Source organism: Ipomoea nil, unplaced genomic scaffold (assembly GCF_001879475.1).
Source record: "Ipomoea nil cultivar Tokyo-kokei standard unplaced genomic scaffold, Asagao_1.1 scaffold0216, whole genome shotgun sequence".
In the NCBI taxonomy this organism is placed as follows: Eukaryota; Viridiplantae; Streptophyta; class Magnoliopsida; order Solanales; family Convolvulaceae; genus Ipomoea; species Ipomoea nil.
In genome coordinates this window covers 525,592-545,702 of record NW_017616644.1, presented here as the reverse complement: position 1 = coordinate 545,702, position 20,111 = coordinate 525,592, and positions in this window count along the sequence as shown.

Sequence of the window (20,111 nt, the reverse complement as noted above, 5' to 3'; positions counted from 1 at the left end):
GAGAACTTTGCACACAGCTGTACTCCTACGTCAACTAAGTGTTTTGCACACAGCTACACTTAGCAACTCCGAGTGTCTCGCACACAGCTACACTCAACAGGGTAGTGTTTTGCACACAGCTACACTCAACCCTCTTTCTACACACTATAGAATATTGTTTTATAGAGAAAACAAATTTCTCTTCTAGACTTGAAGATTTCTACGTGAAAAACTCAAATGAATGCACTGGATATTTCACAAATATTGCTCTCTGATCGTGTGTATTTCCTCTGCTTCAAGTCTTCAATTCTTGCCCATATTTATAGTTGAGAATTTTTGAAGTTGCCCGTTAGAGATAGGCAATTTCAAATTTTGAAATCTCTTACTGAGAGTTTGCCTTGTAGAGATGTTCAAAATAATTTCAACTTTTATCAAATGTCAGAATGATTTTTGACTTTGTGAGATTTTCCTGATCTTACAAGTAATCTCCATACTTTGTGATTAAAGCTTTGTCAGAGATTTGTTTTGATCTTCCTTGGCCCCTTCTTCTAAAAATCTGACCGTAGATCATCCATTTAATAAATAGACGACCTTGGCTCATCCTTCTTCTAAATTTCCGGTCGTAGCTCATCCCTTTAATAAATAGACCTTGGCTCATCATTCTTCTAAAAATCTGACCGTAGCTCATCTCCATGATTTAATTTAGGACAGAACCGTAGCTAAGTTCTCCATAATTTAATTTAGGACCGAAGCTCATCTCCATGAATTAATTATGTACCTTTATTAAACATAGAGCGTGGCTCTTATTTAAAGAACAAGAGCGTTGGAATCTCCTTTTCCTCCATAACACAGTTTACCGGTCTTCAACTCTTGGAATCTCCTTTTCCTCCATAACACAGGTTACCGGTCTTCAACTCTTCACTTCTACTTCATTTCCAAGAACCAAAAAAGGCATCATTGGGACTCAAACACAAGTTTTCCAAGAAACACAACAAAACTTATCCATTGACCTACTAAGGCCTCTTGGTACAAATACTGAAAATTTTATACTAAGTACCAACATTTCGAGAGGCTTTCTTTTCCTTGAAATTTCAGGTCTATTTTGAAGTTTGTACACTAGACTCAAAATAAAATATGGGAAATTCTATAAATACAATTTTGGCTCATCAAAACTATATTATAATTATTCCTAACACATGTGATACCCCAAAAATCCTATCCTTAAAGAGGATTAATTGGATAATTAATCCTAAGTCATCCTTGTGAACTCTCTAATCAATTTCCCAAATTGATAGTCGGAGGACTTAAATTGACCAACTCCTTGGTCAATTGATTTATGTAAAAAAGGGGGACCTTTATCTTTGATGGTTGTACCTAACTCTTTGGGGTCTTCCAAAGCTTTTCTAGGGAAAGTAAGGGTATAATGGTCTTTTTCCACTTGCTTGGTCTTGAAGCCTTACCCTATCTAGCCTAAATCTCATTTCCCCACTTTGGTAAGAAAACCTTTCTCTACCTTCTCTCTAAGAAAACTTGGCTTCTTCCCCAAGCCAAGAAGAATCTCATTCAACCTTGCTAGGAATCATTCCAAGATTCTACCTTTCCATCTCCCAAGCTTAAGGAAGGGTAAGATCTAGGATTAGTTGGTGTATTTAGTTAGCTTTACCTAGCCTTTATCTGAGATTAGTGTTTTTCCTGTGGTTTTGGTTGTGTAAGAAGAGTTAGTTGAAGAGGAGCTTCAAGGAGAAGCTTAGGAGGGAAAAAGGGAGAAGTCTTTTGATCTACAAAGGTAACCCATGCTATACAAAACCTATTTTCTACTTGCTATTGATGATTATTGACTTCTATTGATGATTCTTGGTGTAAATGTGAGACAAGAAATAGGAGAATTGAGAATTACAAAGTGTCCTGGGAAGCAAGGAACTGAGAGAGCCAAGTAGATTTGAGAGAATTTCTTGATTAATTCTTGTACTCTTTAAAATATTTTGTAAACTCTTAATAATTGATATGTATTCCATCTTAGTCATGTGGTTAAGTTTTCATAGAGATTCTTGGGTGATTGTATTTATGAACTTATGTGCATAGTTCTTTAATGTTTTAGTATATTATTATTTGGGTTTATACGTGTGTTGCAATTGTGATTCTTATTTTTGTTGCTAGTAGTTAGGGCCCAAATTACTTACTTCATTGCTTTCTTTGTGTCACAACGGGAATTGGGCATAACTTAGGGCATATACAATTGCACCAAACTGTTGCACCTTGGGAGAGTGTAATTTTGTTAGGGAGTTTAATTCTTGATTATTGCACATCGGGAGATAGTAGTAGTTAGGAATTTATTATGATGCTTCTTCTTGTTTTATTAGGTTTTTATATCACGGGAGTGGATATTCACTAGTGTTAGGGACTACGGAAGTAGCTCTATACCACCTTGCATCCTCACACTTGTTAAACCCAGATTTTAATATTGTTCTTAGGATTGACACTATATGATTAAATACTTGAGTCCCAGGAATCTCATCTTCTCTCTACTGATTTCAAAACCTAAATCTTACTTTTATAATAGTCTTATTTTTTATCAATCACCCACGTATTTTGTTAGGATTAGATTCAAAAGAATAGATTAGTAGCTAGTGCTTGATACAACAACTTTCCTGGGGATCGATAACTCGTTACTCAGAGTTTATTAGATTGAAAATATACTACAATAAAAAATCTCATTGCATGACACTGCCCCCTATGCTAACATCATTAACCTAATTGCGCATGACACACTACACGTAAAAAAAAGAAGAGGATATGTAGTGAAGATAAAGATCAGATAATGACAATGCTACCCAAAAGAGAATTAAGAATACTTAGAAATTAAAAATGCAAACAAAAAATAGTATTTATTTAGACTACCGTTATTACAAAGTTGCAAACATTTATTTTAGTGACAGTTATAATCAATCTCTCCTATATTATCTTGCATTCATATACATTGAATTATTGATTTAAATAAACAACTTCAGCATTTAATTACCTATACATGAACATATCCTATATAATTGATATACTTTTAAGTACTTATTTAAAAATAATCAATGAGCATTATCTCATTCGCGCAATGCGCGTGAAAAACTAGTATACTAGTGTGTGTGTATATATATATGGGATACACGTACTTACTGGACGGTTATGGAATGCACACAAAATCGGTGCATTAATGTTCACACAATATGTGCCGTGGGATGATGCAACATCAAGAACGTTCACAACTCCTAAGGTTCACATAATAAGGTAGATTTTCACTTTAATATAAATATAATATATATATATATATATATATATACATATACATATATATATATATATATATATATATATATATATATAGTGGTGCGGCATCACCAATAGTTCAACAAATATACACCATCAACGTTAAGAAAATACACCACAAAAACAGAGAAAAATTAGGTACGTATCACCAAAAACACAGCATTAGGTGCTGTATTCTGAAATTTCGTCGCACCACCGCACGGGAAGACCCCCGCCGCATTTGAACTTTTTCCTATATATATATATATATATATATATATATATATATATATATATATATATATATATATATAGAGAGAGAGAGAGAGAGAGAGTTGAGTTTAAATGAATACCACTATATTATAAAGGACTGCGCGGACTGGTGTAGTCGTGTGTCATTAGTCTGTATGTCATGTGTCTGGCTAATATAGTCGTGTGCCACAGTTTATATGTCGTGTGCATATGTATGTTAATTAATAGAGCCTGTGTTCAAAACCTGATGTTTACATATATTATTGTGTGCCATTGTGTATTAAATTGTGTGCATGATACTAATTTGTTGTGTGCCCGTAATCAGTCCACACAGTCCTCTCTATATATTGTGGTCCTCATGTGAAATCAACCATATATATATATATATATATATATATATATATATATATATATATATATATATATATATATATATACTTAACAAAAAGGTTTCTGCATGTATATATATAAATGCTTCTAGATCAGAGTTTAATGATGAGAGAATTTGCATGCTTGCTCTAATGTCTTGCCACATCTTTCATAGTATTTACTGACCAATAAAGTTATTGTCTGATGTCTCCAAATATTATGACGTTAATTATTATCTTGGTCTTTTCTTTGCAGTGACTACTTCAAATTTTATATTATCTCAATTAGTTTTTTTAATATTAATAATTATATATAGGAATATAGGATACACACCTCTAAAATTTCCTTCAAATCTTTCTCTCTTTACGTAAAATTATGAGATTGAACTTTTCATTATTTAATTATTAACAAAATATTTTTAGGGTTTTAAATTTACGAACTTATTATCAACCTTCTAAAATAAAAAAGCCACACTAAGTTTCTTGGGTAGACATCTTATTAGCAATCTATGAGTTATAGTCCTTCTATACTTCTGCTTCTGCATTATATCTGCTTTGTATATAGTATTGAGTATTCTATTCTATGTACGTTAATGCACATAATATACAAAATATATTTTCTTCGTCAGTTTCTCAATGTTCATCTAGTATCAGTTAAGCCTAGGTTTCTTTTCTGGTTATGGCGTCCACTCCATCTGCACGGTTGCACACCATGATAGCTCTATTGTAGTGTCTTCGGAGAGGACGGTAATGGAGGCTCACTTCTTATCCTCCGGTCTTGGCTCCCAATGCCCTTTCGTCGGCACATCACTTCGTGTCGATTAAGCTTACTTCTCGCAATTATTTGTTCTAGTACACGCAATTGGTTCCTTTTCTCCATGGTTAGAATCTCTTTGGCTATGTCAACTGTTCGATGTTGTGTCCTCCGGGGACCATTGCTATAACCGATGGTGGCCCGGTGGTGCCTAATCTAGCATTCTCAGCCTGGGTTTAGCAAGATCAATCGAACCTTTCTATGCTTATTTCATCATGTTTTGAGGAAGTCATGTATCTTGCAGTTGGTAGATCCAAGTCGCGTCTGGTTTGGGAGGCCCGCAGTAGAGAATGCGTTCGGCTCTTCCACACGTGCTTGTGCTCTCAATCTTCTTGGACAATTCCAGTCACTACGTTAGGGAAACAGCACGCCGACGGAGTACCTAGGTTGGGCTTAGTTTATGGTTGAAGGACTCGCCTTAGGCAATCGGCTGGTCTTAGTTGATGAACAGAATCCCTATGTGTTTCGTCGTCTCCAGCTGACGTTCCATGCCATGGCATTGTTGTTGGCTATTTTTGGGACTCTAGTTCTATTTCCCAACTCTCAGACTTTCTACGGGCTCTGTAGTTTATTCATGTTGATCATTCCTCACCATCCGATTTGTCATCGATGGTGCCTACTTTGATGAAAGCTTGCCGTAGTGGTCGTCAATCGAGATACGACTTTCGTTGTGGGGGCCGTAATGGTGGCCGGGCTGCACAACGCAATGGGCGTCATGGTCGTGGTGGACGAAAAGGCTCTCCCCGATGTTAGATTTTTCCCAACCATGGTCACACGTCGATGACTTGCTATCACCACTACAATGAGACTCCAGCACGGTTGGCGGGCGATTGTTGATGACGGTGGTGCTTCGCCCATCTCGCATAGTTGGTTCCTTGACATTGGTGCAATGAACCATGCTACTCTTGATCTTAGTGTGTTGTCTTCGTCCGAAGGCTATCATGTTATTGACACGTTGTGTATTGGCAACGGTGTAGGTTTGGTTATTTCTCGTGTTGGTCATGCTTCGATTCCCACTCCCTCTAGGTCGTTAAGAATGGCAGGTGTTTTACATGTCCCTATCTTATTTACTTCCTTGCTATCAATGCAACGTTTTGCTTCCAATAACAATGTCTTTTTTGAGATTCATCTTTTTTTTTTTTTGAAGGATCTCGTCTCCAAGGAGGTACAACTTAGGGGTCCAAGTTTAGGGAATATGTATGCATTACCTGTCTTTTAGCGTCTTGCTGCGTTTCTTTCTACTCGAACATCTTCTACTGTGTGGCACAATCATTTGGGTCATCCGCACTATCCTATCTTGCGTTGAGTCTTGCAGGATTGTTTGGTTAGAAAATTATATGTTAGTTTATCTTCATTATGTTCTGCCTGCCAATTAGGTAAATTATCTTGTTTTCCTTTGTTTAGAGTTCTGTCATCTAGTGCTAATGTACTTGACCTTGTTTATACTGATATTTGGGACTAGACACATGTTTTATCATTTACTGGATATCGGTATTTTGTTATTTTTGTTGATGATCATAATCATTATACTTGGTCTTTTTCCTTTACGCTTGAAATCTGACATTTATAAAGTTTTTGATCAATTTCGTGTAATGGTTGAAAGTCTTTTCTCTTTTTTTATTTAGTCCATTCAATCTAATTTAGGGGGTGAGTATCGAAAATTACATCGTGTTCTCTGCACATGGGATAGTTCACCGCCAGTCTTGAGCGTATACACATGAGCAGTGTGGTCGTGTGGAACGACACCATCGCCACATTGTAAAGACTAGTCTTACACTATTGGCTCAAGGCTCTATTCCCTCCAAATTTTGAGATTTTGCCTTTAAGATAGATGTCTATCGCATTAATCTTTTGCCATCTTCCGCTTTGGAGTTTGTTAGCCCTCATTTCAAAGTATATATATATAGCGAGAGAGAGAAGAAAAATAATATACCAAATAGCAATGAATTGTATTTAATTTCTTTTCTTTTTTTTTTTTTTTGTAACAAAGTTTCATTTTATGTGCATGGAAAGATGAGAAAAAAACTATTATATATATATATATGTGTGTGTGTGTGTGTGTGTGTGTGTGTGTGTGTGTGTGTGTGTGTGTGTGTGTGTGTGTGTGTGTGTGTGTGTGACATCCCTAATTTTTAAAACATTTCAATCCTATAAAAGAAAGAGAAATCTATCATTATCCATCCAAACAAAGCGGAATTACCCACATCAGTATCGGGGTGCTATGCCATGTCTAGGTTTGAGAACCTAGACGCACAGGCCAAACTAACTGAACAAGCATAAACTGTAATTACTATTCATAATACAAGCCATGGCTCACAGGCCATCTAACTAATACTAAACTATTTGAGCTAGGTCCTCGAATCCATCTAGCACACTCTAGAGCTACTGATCTACACCTGAAAAACATACAGTGTAACAACAGTCAGCGAATAATGCTAGTAACCCAATCCCACGCGTTAAGTACAATATAGGTAGATATAAGAAATCATTTTGAAACTGGAATACGTATATAATCCTAAACAAACACAAGCTTGAAAACCAAGATCAAGACTCAAGGCATAACCACAAGTTCAGCATCACGAATCATCATAAAGGCACTAATATGCATCCTAACTCGCAAGATAAGATAGCCACAAAGCTCAGCAATAGCAAACAATAACACCAACAAGGCACAATATGACAAGCAAAGGCATCAACAAACAATAGTATCACAATCCAGCCTTATACCAAGTTCCAACCTTTACTCCTCTCCATCCTTAAATCAGTTTCAACCTGTACCTCCAGGCCACCCTTATAACGCCACCCCCTTATCCCTCCGGAGCACTTCATGGCTCCCCTCCAACATATCTCCAACATGCCACCGATCTGATAGCACTGCAGTTGTAACACCCCGAAATTTTTAAACTTTTGAAGCTTATATAATAAAGGTAAATTCTCATTAAATCCCAAAACATAATATAAAGAGTACGGGGTGCTATGACACACCTGAGCTAGAAAACTCAGGTGCACAGGCTAACTAACTAATATCCTCAATAATGTAAATGTATAAGCATGGCACGCAGGCCGAAAGGGAAACTTCTACTTCTACGCTTCAAGACTCTAGCGCGCTCCAGTGTCTACTACTTTGTGCCTGAAAGCCAAATATATCTGTTCAGCGAGAGATGCTGGTAACCCACTCCAACGCGTTGAAATACAATACATATAGATATATACATAGATATAAGAAAAAACCATTTCAAAGCATGAAGATATATCCTAAGAGACTCTAGCTTTTAAAACAGGGAATAGACTCGACAGATAGGGATAAGCACAGTCAACAGTCACACAATTTACAAGCATAGGGAACAGACTCGACAAATAGAGATAAACACAACCAATAGTCATAACCAAGCATATACGATTTACTAGCATGTATCCTATGGTCACGATTTCATAACATTTATAACATCAAATCATCCATATCTCATCACATAGCACACTTTGATGGCGCCACAGGACCAATCGCATGCCCATACATGAGGGTTAGCGCATATAGCTCTGACACGGCCCCGCAGCACCCTGTCCCGAATCGCAACACGGAGGCGTCGATCGCAACCGACCGATGAACCGCAGCTCATCATAATGTTTGATCGCAACCAAACAGTTGACCGTAGCCCAAGAGTAGTCATCTGACCGCAGCCAGGAATATGAACCGCAGCTCATGTAAAACGTTTGATCGCAACCAAACGGTGGACCGCAGCCCAAGAGTGTAAATCTGACCGCAGCCAGCTTCTGAACCGCAGCTCAGGAATAACCAATTCGATCGCAACCGAATTGGGGTATCATGCACACATAACACATAGCAAGCACATGCAGCCCACATTAGCACATTGCGAAGGGGGAGAAATCGTAAAACGAAACCTATGCGTGGTCATCCACATACTAAGAATAATCCTAAGGGGTTCATACTTCCTTCACCTAGGTCAACGGGATACCAATTCAACTAACATGCAATATATAAGACTCGTTTATCCTATGAACGGTACCCGAAACATCAACTAGACATAGGCACGATAGACGGAGTCCGTTGGGACGCCACGGGGGTCGGGGGAACATCAAACGGGGAAACCGGAATCCCGAAGTGGAACAATTTCCAGAGGGTAGCCGGTGGGTGAAGGGTCACCCGCCGGCTGCCCGCCGGTGACGAGGTTCCGGGCAGCGGGTGCCCGGCGGGCAGTCCCCTGCCCGCTGCCGGCGACGTCCAAACTGGCCGCGGGTAGGTGGCGGGTCCCCTACCCCCACTGACTCTGTTTCACAAATAACGCCCCGGGAACCTTTGTGGAACCCGAAGCCATGCTTAGACAGTTTCAAACGCGATTGATACCGACACATAGACAATTAACGGATCAAAAGCAAGAAACATACGGCACATATCCTATCATGCTTTTCTAATCATAATTAACACCCAATCATGCGAATTCCCACCCAATACATTAAGAATAAAACCATACGAGTTTCACGTTGCATCCTAGGGCTCTAATCACTATTAAATCATCAAGAACGTAACCCATCTTTTAACATCAAGAAACAATACAATTTATCAAGAATATCTCATAATCATCAAGAATCCGAATTCCTCAAGAATATCACACAATCATCAAGAAACCCTTTTCATCATCAAGATTATCAAGATAAAACCATATCACCAATTATCAAGATCAGATCATCAATATAAACAATTTATCAAAACACAAGAATATAGAGGGATGCCTAAGAGGGAGATCATAGCTAAGAAAATAGGTTTTGTTGAGACATGGGTTACCTCTTAGCCTTAATTAATTCCTTGGCTATGAAGGGTCTTTCTTTAAGCTTTCTTCTTTCTTGATTTCTCCTAAGGGGATTCTTGGAACTTCTTGTGTGGTGAGAGATTATTGTGGTGTAAGATTTAGGTGCCTCCTATGATCCTATATATATATATATATTCCTAAGAGTCATAATTGTGGTCTAAATACTATGGGCTTGCTAATTCCATTCCTTATAGGACTAAGGACTTGTTTTAGGGATAAGGGTCCATGGTCTATAGTGGACCATATTAATTAATTAAAGAGAAACCTAACCGAATTAAATCATATTTAATTATTATTAACGGGATTAATTAAATAATTAATCCGGGATTGAAGGCCGTAACACGGGGTGTTACACTCTCCCCCCCTTACGAGAAGCTTCGTCCCCGAAGCTTAGAAATCATTGCTGGGGTAACGAGTCAAAAGTAGTACGGTGGTCCTATAGAGAAAGTATTTTATGGGGAAACTGTATAATTGTATGTCTATGTGTGCTGGGTTTTTTGGGAACGATTAGGTTTAAAGCGCTAAGAGAGTGGGTTTCAAACCTGAGGACAAAGTGAATTTAGGAATTAGGATCAAAGTTTTCAAGGTTGCAACTTAGGGTGTGAGGTTGCCACCTTGTATGGAATCGTTAAAATAGGGAATCAAGAATGTGGTTTGAAGGGTGGAAAGGGTTTTGAAATAAGGAGGGGGCCGATTTTCCGAGGGAGGGAAAGGAATTCGGCTAGGATGGGTTAAGGGTTCTCGATCTTAAGTGACAATTCTGGTTTGATGCTTTGATCACGTCGTATTGATGAACTGATGATCCTTCCTCCTTGGTGTTGGCACTTGCTTGACTTTAGGATCCTTGTTAGACCTTGCTTCCCAGGCTAAAGTTTCATCCTTCTCTCCTATCTTGAGGGAATCTCCCGTGATGATTTATCACTTACTTCTTTAATGCGTCCAAGGTCTTGACCAAGTTTGGTCAACCAAGCCAATCTCTTAGGGCGCACTTCCCAAATTCTTCCCAAAGTCTCTTGGGAGTCGATAAACTTTGGGTTGACTTTCTCTTCTTATTGAATTTCATCTCCTCTTTAGTGAATGAAATTCTTAGTAAGACTTCATGTCTTCCCCGAGGTTCGGCTTGTTGTGCCCTTTTGTGTTACTTTTAATGATGAAGGTGCCCTTGCATGCTCTTTTTCTTCTTGAAGTGCAGTTGGTTACCTAATCTCGTTGCGAAATGACTCGGTGACTTTACGAGTCATCTCATTTCCTTGTGGGTCCTTAATAACCCTTGAGGCCTCGGTACAAATTTGCTCTTTTACTTTTTTGCCTAGCACCACGGACTACGTCATTCTTGATTTCATACAACTTGTAAGGAGCCCTCTAATCTGCTTGAACGATATCCATGGTTTGAAGGGGTCCCGGTCCATCCTTAGCATTTTGGCTTTTAAGGCCTTTGTGAGTCCCTAGCACGAGTTCCCAACTCGCCTCATTGGTTTGCACAATCCTTCACGCCAATCATCCCTAGTTGGTTGCATTGTAGAGTCCAACTTCAACTCCACGTGTAATGCAATTGGTTGTGCTTTTCTGACGGTGTTTCGCGTGTCAAGGTCTTTTACCGAGGGCACCATGTTTGGGCAACCCATGGTTCTTTACCCAAGACTCGCGTTCATCAACCGAGGCACACAAGCGCGCCACGAATCAATAAAACGAGGAGTTAAGAAATTAGCACATTGTACCAATGGGCGCGAGGTGGGCGGTCGTCGGCCTGCCAAGCTCCTGTCAGGGACCCGTCAAGGTCCTGTCAAGGACTCGTTAGGGTCCCATCAAGGTCCCGTTGGGGACCCGCGGGAAGGTGACTAGGAAGAGTGAATTCCTTCGGGAAAAATCCCAAGAATGCACAGATTCAAGTCCCGACAAGCCCCATGCCCATGTGCACAACAAAGGGGTTCGAATACATAGGATGACCCATCGTACAGTGTTATTGATCCTTAAGTACGAGTTCTAGATGAGTCAAGACTCTCGTATGTTCTTTCCACTCAGTAGGTTGGGTCTGGTTTCCAATTAGCAACCTCGTCATCTTCACTGGGTAGTTGGTTATAAGCCGACTTTGTCTTTTCCTTGCTTGATTAATGATAAGCCTTCTTGGTTTTCCTTGGAGTTCGGCTTGTCGTTCACTCTTTATTCAATCCTTTGGTGACCAAGTGCTTGGTGATGCATTTCTCTTTCTTGGAATGCATTTGATTGACTACCCTCGACGTCGCATGGTGTTTTGGCGATATTATGTGTCACATGCACTTCTTACGGTGCTTTAAAACCATCAAGGTCCTTGTTCCAAGGTAAGACCTTTATTGCAGGGAGGTTTTAGTTGTATGATACTTTCCATGCGTCTGTTGCCTCTTCTTGCCGTGTCGAGTCCTTTTCGACAATTCGCACTAAAGGTTGAGGAAGGATGTTGTTTATGCGTTACTTTACATCCTTACATTTAATTGGCGTTCCCAGTCCCTTTTACAGGTGATCCCTCACTTCTGATACTCCTTCCTTTGGGTTTGTTCCTGAATTCCCGTTGTAGAAGTTGGATTTGATAGAGGTCGGCAGTACTGGTGTAGGCTTCGTTAGGGGTTCGGGGTTGCTTACAATTAGGGCCTTCTGGGTTTCGTAGTTTGTGGTCTGTCACAGACTTCTTTATCTTGGTTGTCTCTGTAGGATCTAATCCAGGCGCGAAACGAGCCAGCTGGAGGAATTGTTTGTGGTATTCCCTGGCAATGGTCATCCCTTGTTTTTAGGTGGAGACTTTCCTCGTACATGGTTGCCCTTACGGGTGCGGGGTGGGATCGTCCTCGTAGCCGTGCCCCTAGGCATTCCCAGTTGAACACCCGGTTGTTGCCCATAAGTGGGTTCTTCGTGGATTTATCAAAGATCAGTCTCGTGTCTTGAAGTAGAATGAGGTTATCTCTACGCTGCGTTCCTCTGGGCATTCCACTAGCCCGAGGATTTTGTTGAAGGTTCGGATCCATTCCTCTAGGAGTGTGGGATCCTTGGCTGACTTCTTGTTGGCGCCATGCTGCTGGTTTTTAGGGCCAATATTTATTGTAACGATGCGTTGATGTGTTGCACCCTTACCTTGGTGTGGTAAGCGAATGGGAGTTCTTTAAATTAGTGAGGGATAAAGTGAGGGGAGGTTATGTGATGGTAGGCAGGTTTCACAATCTCACGGCGCGTCCTAAGATTCCTGAGTCCTATGTTCCTAAATAACTAGAGTTCAAGCCTAATGTCCTAAAGTCCGGTCTTAAGAGTCTTATCCTAGGGTCAAACTTAAGCTCTGATACCAACTGTAACACCCCGAAATTTTTAAACTTTTGAAGCTTATATAATAAAGGTAAATTCTCATTAAATCCCAAAACATAATATAAAGAGTACGGGGTGCTATGCCACACCTGAGCTAGAGAACTCAGGTGCACAGGCTAACTAACTAATATCCTCAATAATGTAAATGTATAAGCATGGCACGCAGGCCGAAAAGGAAACTATCTACTTCTACGCTTCAAGACTCTAGTGCGCTCCAGTGTCTACTCCTCTGTGCCTGAAAGCCAAATATATCTGTTCAGCGAGAGATGCTGGTAACCCACTCCAACGCGTTGAAATACAATACATATAGATATATACATAGATATAAGAAAAAACCATTTCGAAGCATGAAGATATATCCTAAGAGACTCTAGCTTTTAAAACAGGGAATAGACTCGACAGATAGGGATAAGCACAGTCAACAGTCACACAATTTACAAGCATAGGGAACAGACTCGACAGATAGAGATAAGCACAACCAATAGTCATAACCAAGCATATACGATTTACTAGCATGTATCCTATGGTCACGATTTCATAACATTTATAACATCAAATCATCCATATCTCATCACATAGCACACTTTGATGGCGCCACAGGACCAATCGCATGCCCATAAATGAGGGTCAGCGCATATAGCTCTGACACGGCCCCGCAGCACCCTGCCCCGTATGGCAACACGGAGGGGTCGATCGCAACCGACCGATGAACTGCAGCTCATCATAATGTTTGATCGCAACCAAACAGTGGACCGCAGCCCAAGAGTAGTCATCTGACCGCAGCCAGGAATATGAACCGCAGCTCATGTAAAACGTTTGATCGCAACCAAACGGTGGACCGCAGCCCAAGAGTGTAAACCTAACCGCAGCCAGCTTCTGAACCGCAGCTCAGGAATAACCAATTCGATCGCAACCGAATTGGGGTATCATGCACACATAACACATAGCAAGCACATGCAACCCACATTAGCACATTGGGAAAGGAGAGAAATCGTATAACGAAACCTATGCGTGGTCATCCACATACTAAGAATAATCCTAAGGGGTTCATACTTCCTTCACCTAGGTCAACGGGATACCAATTCAACTAACATGCAATATATAAGACTCGTTTATCCTACGAACGGTACCCGAAACATCAACTAGACATAGGCACGATAGACGGAGTCCATTGGGACGTCACGGGGGTTGGGGGAACATCAAATGGGGAAACCGGAATCCCGAAGTGGAGCAATTTCCAGCAGGTAGCCGGTGGGTGAAGGGTCACCCGCCGGCTGCCCGCTGCTGGCGACGTCCAAACTGGCCGCGGGTAGGTGGCGGGTCCCCTACCCCCCACTGACTCTTTTTCAAAAAAAACGCCCCGGGAACCTTTGTGGAACCCGAAACCATGCTTAGGCACTTTCAAACGCGATTGATACCGACACATAGACAATTAACGGATCAAAAGCAAGAAACATACGGCACATATTCTATCATGTTTTTCTAAACATAATTAACACCCAATCATGCGAATACCCACCCAATACATTAAGAATAACACCATACGAGTTTCACGTTGCATCCTAGGGCTCTAATCACAATTAAATCATCAAGAACGTAACCCATCTTTTAACATCAAGAAACGATACAATTTATCAAGAATATCTCGTAATCATCAAGAATCCGAATTCCTCAAGAATATCACACAATCATCAACAAACCCTTTTCATCATCAAGATTATCAAGATAAAACCATATCACCAATTATCAAGATCAGATCATCAATATAAACAATTTATCAAAACACAAGAATATATAGGGATGCCTAAGAGGGAGATCATAGCTAAGAAAATAGGTTTTGTTGAAACATGAGTTACCTCTTAGCCTTAATTAATTCCTTGGCTATGAAGGGTCTTTCTTTAAGCTTTCTTCTTTCTTGATTTCTCCTAAGGGGATTCTTGGAACTTCTTGTGTGGTGAGAGATTATTGTGGTGTAAGATTTAGGTGCCTCCTATGATCATATATATATATATATATATATATATATATATATATATATATATATATATATATATATATATATATATATATATATATATATATATATATATATATATATATATATATATATATATATATATATATTCCTAAGAGTCATAATTGGGGTCTAAATACTATGGGCTTGCTAATTCCATTCCTTATAGGACTAAGGACTTGTTTTAAGGATAAGGGTCCATTGTCCATAGTGGTCCATATTAATTAATTAAAGAGAAAGCTAACCGAATTAAATCATATTTAATTATTATTAACGGGATTAATTAAATAATTAATCCGGGATTGAAGGCCGTAACACGGGGTGTTACAGCAGTGCCATTCGCATGATCCGTGCCTCTAGCACCACTACTGTAACACCCCATGTTACGGCCTCTAACCCAGACTAATTATTTAATTACTTACCTTAAAAAGAGAATTAAATTCCCTTAATTAATCAGGAAGGGTCCACCATAAACCATGGACCCTTATCCCTAAACCAAACACTTAGTCCCATAAGAAATAGAATTAGTAAATCCATACCATTCAGACCCTAATTAAGACTCTTAGATATATATAAGGACATAGGAGGCACCTAGAATCCACACCACAATAGCTTTCACCACACAAGAATTCCCATAGGAGAAATAAAGAAGAGAAGATCTTAGAGAAAGACCCTTTATAGCCAAGGATTCTAAATTAAGGCTAAGAGGTAACCCATGTCTCAACAAAACCTATTTTCCTTGCTATAATCTTCTTCCTTGGCTCCTTCTCTATGCTTGTGTCTTGATAAATCTTTTATGATGATTATGATATGATCTTGATATAGATGAGATGATCTTATGTGTTGATCTTGATAATCTTGATGATTATAAGAGGATCTTGATAATTGTGTGTTGATTCTTAATAAATCTTGATGTTCTTGATTTTAAAGATAAAGTACGACTTTGTGATTTAAATATGATTAGAGCCCTAGGTTGGATCATGAATTTCGTATTATTCTTGGTATATTTGGGTGGAAATTTCCATGTTCGGGTGTTGATTATGTTTAGAAGTCATGTTAGGATATGTTCAATGTGATTCTTGATTTTGATCCGTTATTTGACTGCGTGGTGTCGTCGTTTGCGTTTAAAAGTGTCTAAACATGGTTTCGGGTTCCACAAAAGATTCCGGGACCCAAGTATTGAAAAAGAGTCAGTGGGGGGTAGGGGAACCCGCCACCTACCCACTGCCCCTAAGGGCGTTGCCGGCAGCGGGCAGCCGGTGGCCAGGCGACTGCCCGCCGGGCACCCGTTGCCCAGTAGACTCGCCGCCGCCGAGCAGCCGGCGGGTGGTCCTCCACCCGCTGGAAAATCCCAAGTGGGAAGGTGGTTTTCGCCGTTTAATGTTTCCCCGACCCTCGTGGTGTCCCAACGGACTCCGTTTATCGTGCCTGAGTCTAGTTTGATGTTTCGGGTACCATTCGTAGGATAAAAGAGTCCTAGGTATTGCATGCTAGTTGAATTGGTATCCCGTTGACCTTGGCGAAAGATGTATGAACCCCTTTGGAATATTCCTAGTATGTGGATGACCACGCATAAGTTTATTTATACGTTTTCTCCCCTTTCCCAATGTGTTACTGTGGGTTGCATGTGCTTGCTCTGTGTTATGTGCGCATGATACCCCAATTTGGTTGCGATCAAATTGGCTATACGGGCAGTTGGATGGGTTGAGAACCATACCAACTGTTAACCAGGCCGGTTGCGATAGGTCAGGTATATAAATATTATATAGGGTTGCGGTCCACCGTTTGATTGCGATCAAACGTTTTACATGAGCTACGCTTCATAATCTGGTTGCGATCAGAAATACACTTTTGGGCTGCGGTCCACTGATTGGTTGCGATCAAACATTATGATGAGCTGCGGTTCATCGGTCGGTTGCGATCAACCCCTTGTACTGCGGTACAGCAGGGTGCTTCGGGGCCATGCCAGAGCTATATGCACTGGCGCTTCGTGTATGGGCGCGTGAAGGGTCCTGCGGCACCACCAAAGCGTGCTTATGTGATTGAGATAATGATTGAATGATGATATGAATGATGTGAAATAATCTTGTGACCTTAGGATACATGCTAGTACCTTTATATATAATCAAAACCATTTGAGACTAGGAATACAGTATATATCATTTTCAAGCCGAGAGAGGAAACATCAATAGACTCATCAATCACTCACAACAGAGGTCAAAGACCAACATATTCAACAAGACAATAGAACCACAAGCAACAAGCTCAACAACAAGGTACAACGTACGACACACAAAGAAGGATTCACAAAAGAAATGCTCTTTAGTAATGAGAGGCAAGATTCACACCATAACGAGTTCCAAGTCCACATAGGAAACAATCACACCAAGTCATATACCATGGAGTCAACAACACGGCTCGATTCATAGTGAATCAGTGTGGAGGGCTCCAAATCATCAACAAACACGTTTCACGTAGTCATCGCAACGACCCGGATCACATGCATAGTGTCATCGCAATGACAAGGACCGCAACCCAATGGAAATAGAGCTTGCAACTTTAAGTGTATACACCCCCTATTGAGATTCCAAGCTCAACGGGTTAGCTACTATCTCTGGCAACGGGGATAAGTTTTCCATGTTGCCCACAAGTCACAAGTAACCAAACAGCCATCCGGAGCTTCATTACTGGTCCGTTCACACATAAGTCCCCACACTGTCCACTTTACCAGCTCAATCATCTCATCACATCAATCCATCATCTCATCAAGAGTCAATACACACGGAATCTAGAGATACAACAACACTTAGATTCCACACAAAGTGTGTACAACAAAGGATAAGCTCAACAATAGCTTAATCAAGGAATAATCATACACATGGGATCACATCAAGGGATTCAATCAAGGGGTTTCAATGAAGGACATGAAACGATACTCAACAACAACAATGGACTACAATCCAAAAGCAAAGTCAACAACATAAAGTCTAGAGTCTAATCAAAGGCACGCAGGCACAAACCATCACAAGGGAAGGGATCTACACTAACAGTCTCTAGACCGCGCTCTCGTCTACTCAGCACCTGAAAGAAACACATAGATATATGGGACGACGCCCGGTTAGCGAATGATGCTTGTAACCCACCAATACATGTGAAATATCATATGTAGATAGTTTATATATACAAAATCATTTGCGAAACGAAATATAATATATATCAATTTCAAAGCCAAGATAGAAGTCAAACACAAGACTGTTTGCACTCACAATAACGATAAGGGAACACATCCTAAGACATCAAGAAGTACAACGACACTGAAGAACGGCTCAAGGCGTAATCTACCATCACACAGTAGATTATCACCCGACATGCATAACACAAGAAAATAAGGACACAACCATTGGCAACACATGCCTTTGTGACAACACATGTCACAAAATAGAGAATCACACACACAACGGCTATACAAACCTTCGTGACATCACCCACCACGAATTGAGATGACTTCCTTATGCCTGGTTCCAACCTTATGGCTACCCTCAACCTTATAGCTAGTTCCAACCTGTACCTCCAGGACCCCTATACACCAAGTCCAACCTTATTCCCCCTAGGACCGTCGTCCCTACTCCGACAATCTCCAACAATACCACTGATTTCACAGTACACGAGGGTACCAATCACACATGGCAACACATGCCTTGGTAACACATGTTATCATCCACAATAGGAAATGATAAACAACACACACGCTAGCATTTGAACACCGAACTAGCATGCTTATCAAACGGGTAAACCAAACATAGTTCCGAAGAACACACAAGACTCATCACGGTTCAACGAATCACAATGTTGAACACTTAGCACGATTCAAGACACCAAAATCTACATGGATTCCTACCATATAGTTCTAGACATACGAAACATCAAGAAGACACTCAAATAGTTCTACAAAAGAACATCGGGAAGTCAAAAGACGAAATACCGAGTCAAAAGAATCACGGGGAACAAATCCCCGAACAACATCATATTACGTACCCGCGGGTGGGGCCACGGGTGGACCCCCACCCGTGGTTCCGCCCGCGGGAACCTACTCCCACCATCCATGTACCCCACAGGTGGGGCGGCGGGTGGAGCTCTGCCCGCCGTTCCGCCCGCGGGTACACAACCCTGTACCAAATAATCCCTTCGGGGATTTTCAACACCAAGCTCAAATTCAAGTCCAAAACATGCCAAATCTCACCAAATACAACAAAATGATTTGAATCAAAGGAATAGCCAAGCAATGGCATACATGAACCCTAATAACAAGCTCTAGATATGCATTTTCACAAGACAATGCATCAACACTCACATTTCATAGCAAAATCACATGCAGAATCCAATAAATCATCATATAGGTAAGCAAGATAGATTTTGTAGAGCATGGGTTATCTCTTGTAGACAAAAACCTTCACTTAACACTTCTCAAGGCTCCGAACATGGTTCACCTTCCTCACCCACTTCAAGAACACACCAAAAGATCATAAAGATTCTATCTTTAAGAAAAGACACCTTAGAAAACACTAAAAACACAAAAGAAACATAGATCTTACCCTCCTAGATGCCCAAGAGTAGGAAAGGTGGAATCTTGGAGACAAACTTTGAAGATTTTGCAAAGCTTCAACTTGGCTTGGAAGAAAAGCTATCTAACTTTTAGGGAGAAGGAGGAGCTCAAGTTTAGAAAGTGTAAGGGAAGAATGAAGGGTGTCTTCTAGGTTAGCTTGCAATACTAACATGAGGTGAAATGTCTTTATTACCCTTACTAAAAGGAAGGAGTGTAAGGGAACAAGGGTACTATCCTCAAGGCTTTAGGTACAACACTTGACTTTGGGTTGACTAGTCAATTACTAGTCCCCGACTATTGAATTTTCAGGAATTTCAGAAATTAAATTACCAATTGAATTATGATTAATTACTTAATTAATCCCTTAATTGAATTCGGATTACGGGGTGTCACACCCCCACCCGTGGTTCCGCCCGCAGGAACCACTTCCCAAACACCCTGTACCCCGCGGGTGGGGAGGCGGGTGGACCCCTAACCGTCGTTCCGCCCGCGGGTACAACCTTTGTACCAAAAATGATCCCTTCAGGGATTTTCAACACCAAGCTCAAATTCAAGTCCAAAACATGCCAAATACAACAAAATGACTTGAATCAAAGGAATAGCCAAGCAATGTCATACATGAACCCTAATAACA